The sequence below is a fragment of the Strix aluco genome, chromosome 18 (assembly GCF_031877795.1).
Source record: "Strix aluco isolate bStrAlu1 chromosome 18, bStrAlu1.hap1, whole genome shotgun sequence".
NCBI lineage: Eukaryota > Metazoa > Chordata > Aves > Strigiformes > Strigidae > Strix > Strix aluco.
Window position 1 is genome coordinate 846347 of NC_133948.1, and position 13654 is coordinate 860000.

Below are 13654 nucleotides of genomic sequence, written 5' to 3' on the forward strand. Positions count from 1 at the left end.
AATAACCTGCACATCCGTCTCAGCCCCGCACGGCCGCCGCGGCCCCCAGCCCTCCCCTTCCCCATTGCCACCTGCGGGCCGGCTCGGGGTGGCAGCGCCGCCGGGACACCCGGGACAGGCCACCGGACGCTCCTCACCGCCTGGGCCGGCAGCCAAACACCTGAGCTCGGGCTCGCCGCAGTCATGGGCGCCTGGCACCTGGCCGGCTGCACGGGGAGGTGGCCCAGCCCCGGCTGTCTGCCTGCGGTGGTGCCGCGGTGTGGCTGGCCAAGGCAATGGGCCCACGGCACCGTTTGCTGCCACGTGCGGAGCACGGGGTGAAGAGCAGCCCCCTCTGCCCGCACATTGCCCGTGGCCGGTGTGGGCTCCCGAGGCCTCCGGGACCCCCCAGCTGGCGGCTCCGTGCCCCTCCGTGCCTGGGAGACGCTTGTTTTTGGCCACCAGCTCTTCCCCCTCCTGGAAGCAGCCGGACACAAGCTTCGGAGATGCTGAATCTGCAGCTCCCCTTCATTTTCATGGTAATCTGCGGCACAATCATTTGTGCTCGTACAGAGTGTTTTTAATGAAGGGAAATGCAGCCCCTGCCATCGCCTGGAGCCAGCCCGTGATCCTCACAGCCCACAGCGAGCTGAGGAAACTGCTTGTTTATTCAAAGGGGCATTTCTAGAAGCCAAAGCCAGTAACAGTCACACAGGCAGGTTTTCTGGAAGCAGATGTGGAGACGCTACAGGAACTGGACCTACCCACCCTGTGGGGTTGGGTATCATCTGTGACCATGTTTGCAGACAGCACGTGAAAGCCAGTAAAGGCAGGGACACGGCTCTGGCACGGCTCCTTCACCCTACGACGGTGCTTAGAGGGAGGGAAGGAACAGGGGAGGCTCCTGTCTGATCTGCAGGTGTGAGCCACCAACAAGAGAGGAGAGGTGTTATCTGATAGGACCTTTGCCAGTGCAGAAATAACAATGGGAGCAAAGCTTGTGCTGGAATATTTATATTTGTTTGCTTCTGTATAGTGATGGTTTACTTGATGACAAGAAAAAGGCCTAAAAATATAAAATCGGAGCAAAAAGTTTCACTGAGAACTTCCAATTCGTTCTTCATACAAGGATGCTCAAGCTAAAAGCAAGTAAATTCAAGACAGAGTTTATCTAGCTGTGAAACTGGCTGCTCCATGTCATAGCAGAAAGCAAAACATTAGTGACCAGATTATTGCTAATTGGCAATATTGAGGACGGGTCCTCCTCTCTTCTCAGTGGATAAGGAGGAGAGCTGCAACACACCCCTGCACGCTTGTCACCTTTTTTGAGGGTAGATGAGCTGTCTTGTGGAGGGAACTGCTGTAGGCGTTGTGGTCAGTGGTTTTCATGCATGAATATCCACACACTTAGCCATTGTTTTATTTTGTAAAAAGGACATTTCTTGATTTCTTTAGCTTTCTGCTTACTTTGCTTCTGTCAGAGATGAAATAGAAAATCATGGGTGGTAAAAGGACGGTATTTACCTTTGCCCCCAGCAGAGGCAGTGCTCGGGGGTCTCGCCTGCAGGGGTGACTGCCTTCAGCACAGCACTCGCTCCACAGCCACGCGTTGGCACTTCGGATGTGGGAGGGACCTCGGCTTCGAGCCCCGCTCCTGCCCAGCCTCCTGCAGTGCTGCTCCTCTGCAGGGCTGTTAACGCTGCACGGCTGCTGGCCAGGCAGCCTGCGCTCACCTGACTGCACCGTTCTGGTTCCAGGCATTAATTCAGCCCATAGCGGGGGAGCTGAGATGCTTTTCCCAGATGTTCCAGCCCTGGAGACCGTCACTGCGAAGCAGCGAGGGCAGCTCTGCTGCAAACCGGGCCTCTGTGCCCGTGGCAGTTGGGCAGAGCAAAGCTCAGCGGTGGAGCGGCGGCAGAGCCGGTGCCATCCCCACGTGTGGCTTAGCAGCGGGCACGGCTTCGTCTCAGGGTGCTGCGAGCAGCTCTGCTGCCTGTAGCAGCCCTACGGTAACTAGCGGGGGCTCGCCGAGACTCTGCAGGGGCTGTTGGCTCTTAGCTAAGGCTGCCCTTTGCTGAGCGTGTCCTTTACCCCGGGCAGCAGCTTCACTGCTGGCTGATGCTCTCTACGGAGCAGGCTGAATACATTTCATGATAAAACAGCAACTGTGATGTTCATTTAAGGAAGTGCATTGGGCACGGAAGTAGCTTTACAGATGGCACCTCAGAAAGCGAAGCCCAGCCCCGCTCCTGGGTATGGGCTGTGCGGATTCTGGCTTCGCAGCTTCAGCAGTGCTCGGCGCTGCTTCGGTCCTGCTCTGGCCGGCGGCACGCGGCGTGGGGATGCTGGCACGGGGTGGGGGCTGTTGGCGTGGTGTGGGGGCTGCCAGCACAGCGCGGGGGCATCTGCGGCGCCGGGGGCCTGATCAGCCCCGTGCTGCAGGAACGTGTCCCCGGCTGCTGCAGTGCAGACCAGCAGCTCTTCAGACAAAAGGGTTTGTGCTTTCCTAAGACCATCTCACACCATCCCGTTCGGCGTTTAGCAGTGACTAAACTTCCAGCGTGTGACTCCCGTATGGGACAGTTCTTATTTCCTGTTCCTTATGGATCCTTGAATTGCATCGAGCGTTACGGTGACCCTCCCAGGGGTGAGCCCACCACTGCAGCAGATTTAGCATCTCTCCATCTTTGGAACTCGTTGCTTTGCACGAGGCAGAGGAGGAGTGGTCATGGCAAACACATACGGAATTTGGCTTGCCAAGGAGAGGAGGACTGACTGACACTGACTACCCGACGCTCATCCTGAATTTTGTAGGGCTTGAGAAATAGAAGGGTTTCAGTGTTACCTCTGCATTTTGACATCTTAAGTGCCTTCCTTCTGCTTCCGAGCACAGAGCATCTGAAAGAGTTTCCTTTTAAAAATAAACACATCTTGAGAGAAGGGCTGAAGCCACTGTGTGATTATCTCATAGCGCTGCAGCTGCCGCTGCAGAGCTGGTGCATGCAGAGGTGATCTCCAGCCAGAGTCCACGTCCCGGGTGCCATGTCCCAGGTGCCACGTCCCAGGGCACCACGTGGCAGATGCCTGCAGGGACATGTGGCCACCCCCCAGCCAAACCCCAACACTCCCCCAGCACCCGCCTGTCCGGGCAGAGCGGGGGCTTTCGCTTCCATTTCACTTTGTGAAGGAACACAGCAACATCAGGATTTGCTATTTATTTTAGATTGCAAACTTTTCAACTGGAAAGGAACAATGGGGAAAAATAAATGCGCCCGGGTCGACTTCCATGTTTAAAAGTATCCCATGTCTTTAAGGCAGTGAATTTTAAAAAGGCACATAATTAGCAGGCTGCTTCCTCGTCTGTATTCTTCTCGTTTGCCTGCCCACATAAACATTCGGCACACAGCACTTCCAGACACTTTTTAATAGAATCGCTTAAAACAATTAATTACCAGAGTTTTCATTCAAGCTGCAGTGGAAAAGATACGCCGGCAATAAAAGGCATTTATTCGTTGGTTTCTGGAGGCCTGTTTGTTATTAACATGTAAATTAAATCATCACAGATGTTCCATTTTTAATCTGGGGATGTGAAGTGCAGGGCTAACCACGGCCCAAACAGCCTGATTTTATTACAGACACATTCATTAGGAACCAGCAGTATTATTGGATATCATTTTTCTTTGATGCATTTTTTAAACCAATTATCGGTATAATTTGTTCATTTCCCTCCCTATTTGTTTTTCTCTTGCCATTTGTGTCAGGATTCTCCAATCAAGGACGATGGCTTTGGCTCCTCGTGGCCTTCCCGCCCGCCGGCGGGTGCCACCACGGAGCCGCGCTCAGCCGGGTGGAGGTACCGACCGGGCCGGCCCCAGGGACGGCCCGTGGCGCCAGGGGTGGAAGGGAACGGGCTCGCCGTGCAGCAGCGGCATTCGAAGCAGCCGAGCAGCTTGCTGTGAAGTGCAGCCCCACGGGCTCGTGCTGCCAGCCGGGAGTGGCAAACGGGCAGCGGCCGCCTCTGGAGGGACGGGACAAAGCCAGGCTCCAGACCTGTGGGTTGGACAGGCTGCCCGCGGCCCGGGCTGGCGGGAGCGGCCTTGCTGCTGCTGCTGCAGAAGTGCCTTTACCTGTCTGAAGGAGGAAGCTCGGTCTTCCTCATCCCAGGCATAGCCCTCCAGACCTCAGCAGGACCGAAATGCTGCCCTGCAGCACCAGCCTCCTGCTATCGAGTGCCACCTCGGGATGCTCACCTTGGCTTTTCAGGAAGATGTCAGGCTGCAGAGGATGGTCACGCGCGGCCCCGAGAGGGGAGCGCATCGGTTTTTCTGTGGGGGCTGCCTGATCCGCCTCCTGGCACCATGTCCCTGGGAGCCTCGGGAGCCCCAGGAGAAATTCTTGAAATGCAAACGGTTTCAAATTGCACACAGCCCTGCATGGCCGCAGTGAGACTGGCCCAGGGACAGTTCTGGTCTAAAGGCTTTAATGAGAAAAAAATATCTCTGCCTCCCACACTGCCTTTGGGCACACACCAGGGTGGCTGGCACCTCGCACCGGGCACGGATCTGAAGGGGCACCACTGCAAAGAGGCTCCTGCTTGGGGTGAGGGACGTCCTCACTCATCAGGAGACCTTTAAGCAAAGCCAGCATTGCACTAGTCTCAGTCTAATTAGCAATTTCACTTTAATTTTTTGGTTAGTTTGTTCTGGGTTCTGCAAACAAAACTCCCATCAGATCTGCGCACGGAACAAGCATCATCTCACCCGAGAGATTTGCCGCAGAGGCAGCAAACAGCTCTGGCAGGAGGAGGGATAGGAAAAGAGGTTGGTCAGCAACAAAACGTGTGAATTCCTGTGGGAACTGCCCTGCGTGCACAGACCTCACCTTAGCACAGGCTCAGCAGACCCTGCCGTGCCCGGCGGTCACTACTGAAAGCGTTTACTGTGGGCAGCGAAGGAGATGGGGAGGTTACATCAAGAAATGATGGATGTGTCAAACAACCGCTCCTGGACCAATACAACTCACAGGCAGATCACAACAATTTAAATGCTGTTAAAACCGCTAGTGACAACAACTGCACAAGCCAGTTGGGTAGGGACTCAAGAAATGAGTGGTCATTTACACATAAATGTGAGACGGCCTGGGAGAGGCTTATTAAAAAGTTCACACAAATCACACGGCCTGACTTTGCACAGAGCAGGCGTTTAAGAAATAGCAAAGAATAATTCAGAGGCCGTGACAGAAGGTGGGCTCTTCATGAAGAAATCAGATATTATTCAAAATGTCTGCAGCCTCCATTTCAACCCAGTGGAGGTTTGAATCAAAGGTTTTGAGCCATGTGCTAAAAGATGCGGCAGCGACAGAGAACCAACAAGACAAATGGCAACCAAGCCCATGATGATTCAGATGGGGCAATAGGGGAAAGTCTTCTTCATCTGATAAAAAACAAGCTTTGTGAGACAGCAAAATACATAAATGTTTAATTTTTACCTGGAATAATTTTCTAAAGTGGAAAGACAGCTTTTGTACCCAAAGAAACCAACATTTCTTTCTGGAATGCTGGTCCTGTGAACACAGGCATTTTTCTGAAAAACAGGTAAGTTACTGCTGGGATCTAATTCACAAGGATTCTTCAAAAAACAACAGAAGACAGGTAAAACCAGAACAACAACCCAGAAATTGAGGGAAACCAGAGTATCTCCACTAATGAAAATAATTGGTTTTCAGCCTGAGTCAGTCTTGTGAATATCCCGTGAGCCTCGTCTCTGACCCGCACGTGTGCTCGGCCTGTCCCCAGCTCCGCTGTCCCCAGCTCTGCCATCCCCAGCTCTGCCGTCCCCAGCTCTGCCCATCCCCAGCTCCGCCGTCCCCAGCTCTGCCATCCCCAGCTCCGCCGTCCCCAGCTCTGCCATCCCCAGCTCCGCCGTCCCCAGCTCCGCCGTCCCCAGCTCTGCCATCCCCAGCTCCGCTGTCCCCAGCTCTGCCATCCCCAGCTCCGCTGTCCCCAGCTCCGCCGTCCCCAGCTCTGCCATCCCCAGCTCCGCTGTCCCCAGCTCTGCCATCCCCAGCTCCGCCGTCCCCAGCTCCGCCGTCCCCAGCTCTGCCATCCCCAGCTCCGCTGTCCCCAGCTCTGCCCATCCCCATCTCCGCCATCCCCAGCTCTGCCCATCCCCAGTTCCACCGTCGCCAGCTCTGCCGTCCCCAGCTCTGCCCATCCCCAGTTCCACCATCGCCAGCTCCGCCGTCCCCAGCTCTGCCCATCCCCAGTTCCACCATCGCCAGCTCCGCCGTCCCCAGCTCCGCCGTCCCCAGCTCTGCCATCCCCAGCTCTGCCGTCCCCAGCTCTGCCCATCCCCAGCTCTGCCATCCCCAGCTCTGCCCATCCCCAGTTCCACCATCGCCAGCTCCGCCGTCCCCAGCTCTGCCCATCCCCAGTTCCACCATCGCCAGCTCCGCCGTCCCCAGCTCTGCCATCCCCAGCTCCGCCGTCCCCAGCTCCGCCATCCCCAGCTCTGCCCATCCCCAGCTCTGCCATCCCCAGCTCTGCCCATCCCCAGCTCCGCCATCCCCAGCTCCGCCGTCCCCAGCTCTGCCATCCCCAGCTCTGCCCATCCCCAGCTCTGCCATCCCCAGCTCTGCCGTCCCCAGCTCCGCCGTCCCCAGCTCTGCCCATCCCCAGCTCTGCCCATCCCGTCCCATCCCAGCGCTTCCAGCTGCCCTGGGGTGAGGGGCCGAGGTGTTACCCCCGATGAAGGCCTCCGCTGTTTCCTCCTTGGGCACCGTCTGGAGCACCCCCACCCCGGCTGGTGGCTCAGGCGGCTTCGCTCCGCTGCCACCCCGTGTCCTTGCCGTGATAACTGTTGGAGCGGGAGGGCGGGGGAGCCTTGCAATGACCAAAAAAGTCTTGGAAATGCTTTCATGCTAAAAATCCCATATTTGACAGAAGTGTGAGATACCTTGAGGCCTTCTATTGATTACCTGGGAGCAGAAGTGCACGGGCGCTTTGAGCTGTCACAGTTCCAGGCATTTCTGAAAACGATAGAAGACTGGAACAAAAACACAACTAAGGCTCCTGACACAGTGTGTTAAGCAATAAAACATGTTTAATTGTGTTGTCTTAAGGCTATAACCATTCACTGGCTGAAGGTCATTCACTACCCATACCGCCAGTGGGAAAGAGGTGCTCTGACAGGTGGGAATCCAAATAGGAAACAGATATCTGTGAGATTACAGCGTGAATGACACTGAAATGCCAATGATGGTGTAGTTAAAGGGAACAGGAGAAGCAGCAGGCAGGACATCTCTTGGCTGGTGGATCTATAAAGGCGATGTTATAGACACAGCTTGCAAGCGGGGGCAAGATGGGATTCAATCAAGTATCCTCTGGGGCCGCCTCGTCACCACGTGGCACCATTAGTGCGTGTTTTCTGTACCACAAATGGAGGACCTGGGTGGGCCAAGTGCAGAGCACCCCCCGCTGCCCCCATGTCCACAGGGGACCCTGGACAGACCCTCCGGCCATGTACATCTGCCCTGCAGGCAGGGAGACAGTGTTGGGCTGGGGGGGCATCCGAGAAGCTCCGTGTCAGACGCTCTCGGCCGTTCTCTTCTCTGTGTCCATGGCCAAGCCCTCGCTGCAGCCCCTGGGGACAGGAGGACATCTGCTGTGCACCCCAGCAGTGCCCAGAGCTCCTCTGCGGGTCATGGTGCACGAGGCAGCCCGCCTGCCCAGGGAGCCTGAGGTCGCGCTGGGTAGGGTGGAAAACCATCTCCCGCACCTGCCTCGTGCCGTGTCTGGCAGCGAGAGGCCAGAGCCTCGCAGGCGCTTGGCTCCCGGGCAGAGGCACAGCCGCCTTCCCCAGGCAGACATCCGAGAACGAGTGTCTGGGAGCAATCCACTTTAACAGTTCATTAACCTCCTTAATAAAATGGCCAGAAGTAATGTTTCCTTCCACACCACTCTGGACTCTGACCTTTTGGACCACAGAGCAGCTGTCTAGAAGAAGGCAGGTCTTCTGTACAAGGAAGCTACTGAAATGGGTAGGAAAAAAGGTGGAAATGACGAAAAGGCTGGAACTTGGTTTCCAGCCGGTTTCTTCTCCTCATGGCAGAGTCTGGAATGACCTTGTGGACCTGATGGGAGAGACATCGGGTTTACGCTGGCTCAGGGATGCCACCTTGTTTTAACATGGACGATCCAGTCCTCCGAGATTTTGAGTCTTAGAAAGCAAAATAATGGACTGGAGAAAAACATAGAAAATGCTTGAAGGAGTGATTTTTTTCATTTAATATTGTTTTTCTGGCACTGTCTGGCTTTTTTCATAAATGTCAAGTGGTGGGGACTGGAAAGCTCCAGGAGGGAGCAAGCAGGCTTTAGTCTTTGCAATACTGAAACCCAGAGCATGAACTCAAACCCTCTTCAGCTCAAGGTGTGTCAGGGAGCATAAATCAGGAACATGCGGGATTGCCTGGCGAGATAACGGAGCAGGATCAGTGTCCATGAAGGACAAGGAAAACGTGGGGCACACAGCATGCAAGTGACTGTTCTGATCTGGAGGCATTTCAGCATGGAGTGATTTTATTTTCCATGGTTAGAGGCATCATGACCGTAAAATGTGAATTTGGGAAGAAATTCCAGGCATTCCTGGCCCTAGATGCTGCCTGGTCTCCCGGATGGTGTGCGTGAATCTACCATTCTTCGTTAGTCCTTCTAACTTCTGTGTTACAGGGGGCCCTGCATATGGAAAAGGTTTGAGATGTCTTGTGTTTAATGAGAAACAGAAAAGATTAGGTTGTAGCAACGTATTTAATTATTAGGATATTTCTGCTCTGGCTGCATCCTTTGCCTCTCCATGCGGGAAGTGCCAAATTACATGTCACCTCGGAGGGCATATTTTCTGTAGTTTTCAGAGCTCCTACAATGGCAGCCTCATGAATATTTACTGAACTGCTCAGATATGCAGCGGTGGGAACAAATAAAAAAAACCTTGTATTTGCATCTCCCACAGACACTAACAAACCATGTGGCTCTGGTAGGGAGAAGATGGGAGATTGCTGTTGCCTTTCCAGAGGGATGGAGAAAACAGCTTCTTGTATAATGAGATTGACTTTTAAATTGAAAGTGTTACTGGTTGTGCTGCAGTTCATACTTCCATGCTGTGCATTTACTCCCTAGGCTCTAACATTAAGACATCTTATGTACAAGCTGGGAGGATTCAATTAGAGTTTCTGTTATTAATCAATCAATTAAGCCACAATCTTTGGTATATACATTTTCACTCTTAAAGAGGTGAGATGCTGGCGTTACAACCTTTAAGGACACCGTTTTGTGGACACACAAGTGGGGGTCTGCTGCGGAGCTGCGGGTGCGAGGCCAGGGCCACCCCGAGCTGGCGGGGCTCTGTGCTGGGCAGGGGGAGCAGCAGAGCAGGGGAGGGACGGCCGGGACCCGCCACGGAGCCTCGACTCACCGCCAGGAAACACCAACTTAGAGCTGGCACCGAGTCCTTCAGGAAACATTCAGCCACACCAGCTTCATTGCCAGGCTGCAGACGCTCTACCTGGACAACTGCACAAGAACAGGCGCAGAAAGGCAGCTCGGATGTTCAGCTGTTTTCTCACTGCTGCTCATGCTTGTGCTGAAGCCTGAAACCTTTCCAGTCTGGAAAACTCGGTGTGCGAGTTGAGAGACTCCGAAGAGAAAGACATGAGGAGTGCTGTTAAAGAAATGCTTGGGATATTCACAAATGAACCCATCCTGGAGCTGCATCCAGCCTTCAGTCAGGATGTGGCTGGCCTGGAAGAAGGAGCGGAGGAGCTGCTCTGCCCTGACCCGACAGCTCTGAGTGGTTGCTGCCCATGACGCTGTGCACACGCAGCCACAAAGCCCTAAGGAAGGCAGGGTGGGAGTGCACCCCGCAAATGAATCGTCTGGACACCCTGGTGTCCCACTTGTTTTGTTCCTTAAAAAAAACTTTAAAGTGGCAGTATGTGATTTTTTTTCAAAGGCTCCTGGGATTTCTGGGACACTTACTCATCAATCCGGAGGAAGTGGCATTGCCCAGGAGGAGCACAAGGTCCTTCTCCCCTGCTCCTCCCCCCTGCTTTCAGCCCCCGTTCTCCGGTCTGGATTAGGAAGGGAGGGGTGTAATGTCACAAACCCTGTGCTCATCAGGGCTCTCCCAAATCTGGCATTTTCCTGCTGTGAACAGGGGCTGAAGGCGACGCTTCCAGGTACTGCCCCTGGATGAAGGGAGAAGTGGCAGAGAACTTGCTCTTCATTTTTTTAGCATGTTTCACAGGCTGCAGCCTTACCAGGGTGAGACACACACGCACCTGAGACCGGCGTGAGTCAGCACGTCACTGGTGCGCTGGTGTTTCTCCGTGAGCGACGGCCGCCCAGCCCTTGGGGACAAGCCCGCGTTCACGGACGAGCCTTTTGTGTTGTGCGTGTTCCCGGAGCCTGCGAGCAGCAGCCAGGACACCACGAGGGGCCCGTCCCTTCGCCAGCCCCTTCAGACACTTTGCTGCCACCACCCAATGGATCGGGAAAACCTTCTTCCATCGCCCCTTTTCACTGGCACGTCGGCGTGTTGGAATATTTAATCCGACCTGTAAGCAGAACTTCAGGGGAAGGGTTTAGAATAAATGAGCTCTGTGGTTTCGAGCTGAAGTTTGAACACTCAAAGAGAAGTAAACGTGCGAGTGCTGTCTATAGGCAAGGAAAAAAAAGAAGAGAGGATTAAATGGCAATGTTACCTTTACTCTTGTCAAATACCTAAGTAGAAACATTGGTTAATGCCCTTAAAAAAGGCCCATTACCACAGGGCAGAGAGTCAAAGAGCCTGGCTGCCCTAATACTCAGTTATCTCGTTCCTGGATAATGGAATGACCCCTTGCCTGCCCGAGCTGTACTACGATATAATAGCATGAGCCGTGTGAATAAAGAGGTTATTTTTGGAATCCAATTGAAACAGTGCTGGAGCCGGTGTGACAGGGGAAGGATTGAACAAGATGCAATGTTCTAAGGGAAGGGGAAAAAATTGCATTTTGGGGAAGGTGGCACCGACAGTGAGCTGTGCAATGGAAGCCACCGTGCCTGCTGGAGCCCAGTGCCGTGGGCAATGGCACAGCCCTGGGAAGGGGCCGCCAGCGACGGGCAGGGCTGGGGGAGAGCTGGGGCTGGGATTGAACCAGCGCGTCCAGCACGGAGCTGGGGAGGGTGCAGGGGCAGCGCCCAGTGACACGGCAGCCCGGGTTGCCCCATCGGCCAGGCGGTGGCTGGGGATGGGCCACTGGAAACACCCTCGTCAGAGCCGGTGCCTGGTCCTGAACCTGCTGGCAGCTGCAGCTCCCCAGCCTGCAGCCTGCACACTCTGCAGCTCTTTTTTCATGCCACTTAACCACACGTATAAAGGTAAAACACAATGTAATGCTAATGCTGGTGCACGGTATCCAATACATAGAACTGCAATTCATCAAACAGTGAGAGACAAGAAGCACAAGAGATTCAGCATAAATGTAGAGACGAAAATGAATATTAATTTACAAAGCAGCACAAAGACAATGGGATCCAAGGAGATTGATATCACAAACTCCCCTTATTCAATCAGATTAGGGTCCCATCTTCCCCAAACACCAATTGCTAATCTAGATTTGAAAGACAAATCCTCCTGCAGAAGGGCTTTGCCTTTATCTTGTCCGTCTGAAGCCTCTACTTAAGATGTTACTGCAATTTTGGGGGGAGTTGGGGAGGAGAAAACCTTCCCATGCGGCATTTAACTGTTCTGTTGCTGAAGTGCCATCAGGAAAGTGGTAGGGCTCTGCGAAGCCCGAGCTGCCCCATGCCACCCGTAGTTTGGCTCACTGCTTGGGGCCAGCCAGGCAGAGCTGCTGCCACCTCCCCAGCGCCAGCCCGGCCTCCTGCCTGCTGCTCTGGTCTGCAATCTGCAGCAGAAAATGTGAAATTCCTGAGAGCTCGACAACTCTGGGGAAACCTGCACCGTGGCAGACACCAGCCTACCCGGTCTATCTCTCACAGAAGGGAAGCAGAGGCGTGCGGAGAGGGCTACACCTCTCGTCTCGTAGCTCAGGTGCTCTATAATTGATGCTGAATGAGAGGAAATGAAACCTGGAAACCTTTCCAAAGAAGTTAGGGTTGGTATCTGATGCCGCAGACAAGTTAAAACAATGTGTAATTTAGTTGGGGAACAGAGAGCCAAAAGCCAGTTGAACTGTTTTCCACTAATCCTCTTGGGGATGCGCAGGGATTCGCAGGGGGACCTGCCTCCTTCCCGCCAAGCGGCAGCAGCTGCTAATGGAAGGTGACTGGTTCCGGGTTTTACACCTCCTGGCAGTGCCTGTCGATGATCACATTGACCTCACTCGAGCAACTATATTGATCAATATTTTTTTCTCCCCTTATTGCTTCTTACAACCACTTACATAGTCTTGTCCTGAAAAAACCTGTAAGCTGTCCAGGGCTTCATTTGTGTTTGGGGACCTGGGCCTCTGCAGCCGTGTAAGCTGGTGGCTATTAGCGCGGCTGCTGGTACCGGTACTGTCACCCTGCCATGGAGGGGCTGTTTGACACGGCACGGGCAATCTTGCTCAAGTAGCAACTCATTTTCTCGTGTCACTGTTTCTCCCGCTCCCTGTTAATCATGGAGAAACATCTCTCGACTCGGGCCGTGAGCAGGCGGAGTGGGTGGCGTGTCCCTGGGTGGGAGCACGGCCAGGTCGTCTCGTGTCCCCCAGCCCAAGCCAGGCTGCGGGTGGCAAACGCAGGTGGCAATGCGAGTGGCTTCGCCTCTGGCCAGTGGCAGAGGGAAGCCATCGGGAAGTGGATTTCCACGTCCTCGTGTAATGTGCAAGTGAAGTCAGAGCTGCGGTTCAGGGTCCTGAGACCCATCCTGGGCAGCCCCAGAGCTGCTCCTGCCCCGGCGGTGCCACTCCCGGCACGTCCCGTGGGCACCGGCTCCTCCGCTCTGCCTTGGTAACGCCTGGCGGGGAGGGGAGCGCAGCGGGAAAGGAGACTCTAATTACCAGGGGGGTTTAGATGCAGTTTGTGTTTTACTACTTAAAAGCAATTTAATTGGAAAAGCAAAATTGCCTTAATTTGTATTAAGATACATTATTAAAAACACTTCATGGCTAAACTTGCAAGCCGAGGCTGTGATCTTGGCAAGCACAAAGCAGAAGCCGGCCTGGCGCTGCAGGCTGCTGAGACCTGCCGGGATCGGGACCGTGGCAGTGCCTTCTGCTTTCCTCAGACACCTGAAAATACACATTGGTGCTACAGAATTTCCAGGTTGCAAATGGTATGTGATAAAAAAGTGAAATTTTTAAGATGCTAATTTACCTGTCTAGTAATTATGTATTTTATTTGTGTAGCACGTGCAGTACAATAAATATTACAGATTCAAAGCAATGTTACTTCTACTTTATATGTCAGGTGTTTCTGACATATACGTGCATTTCAAGTAGAATTAATTTTTTTTCTATTTGATGCAAATGGCTCTGTATTCCACCGTGGTTGAGTAAACTGTGTATTCTCTCCCTGTCAATGATCTCCTTGGAAATAGATGTCAGCCAATCAGTCTGTTAAAAAAAAAAAGCCACAACACGCCCAACAAAAACCCAGCAACCAAACAAACCAGCCTCTCCAATTTACTGCAGA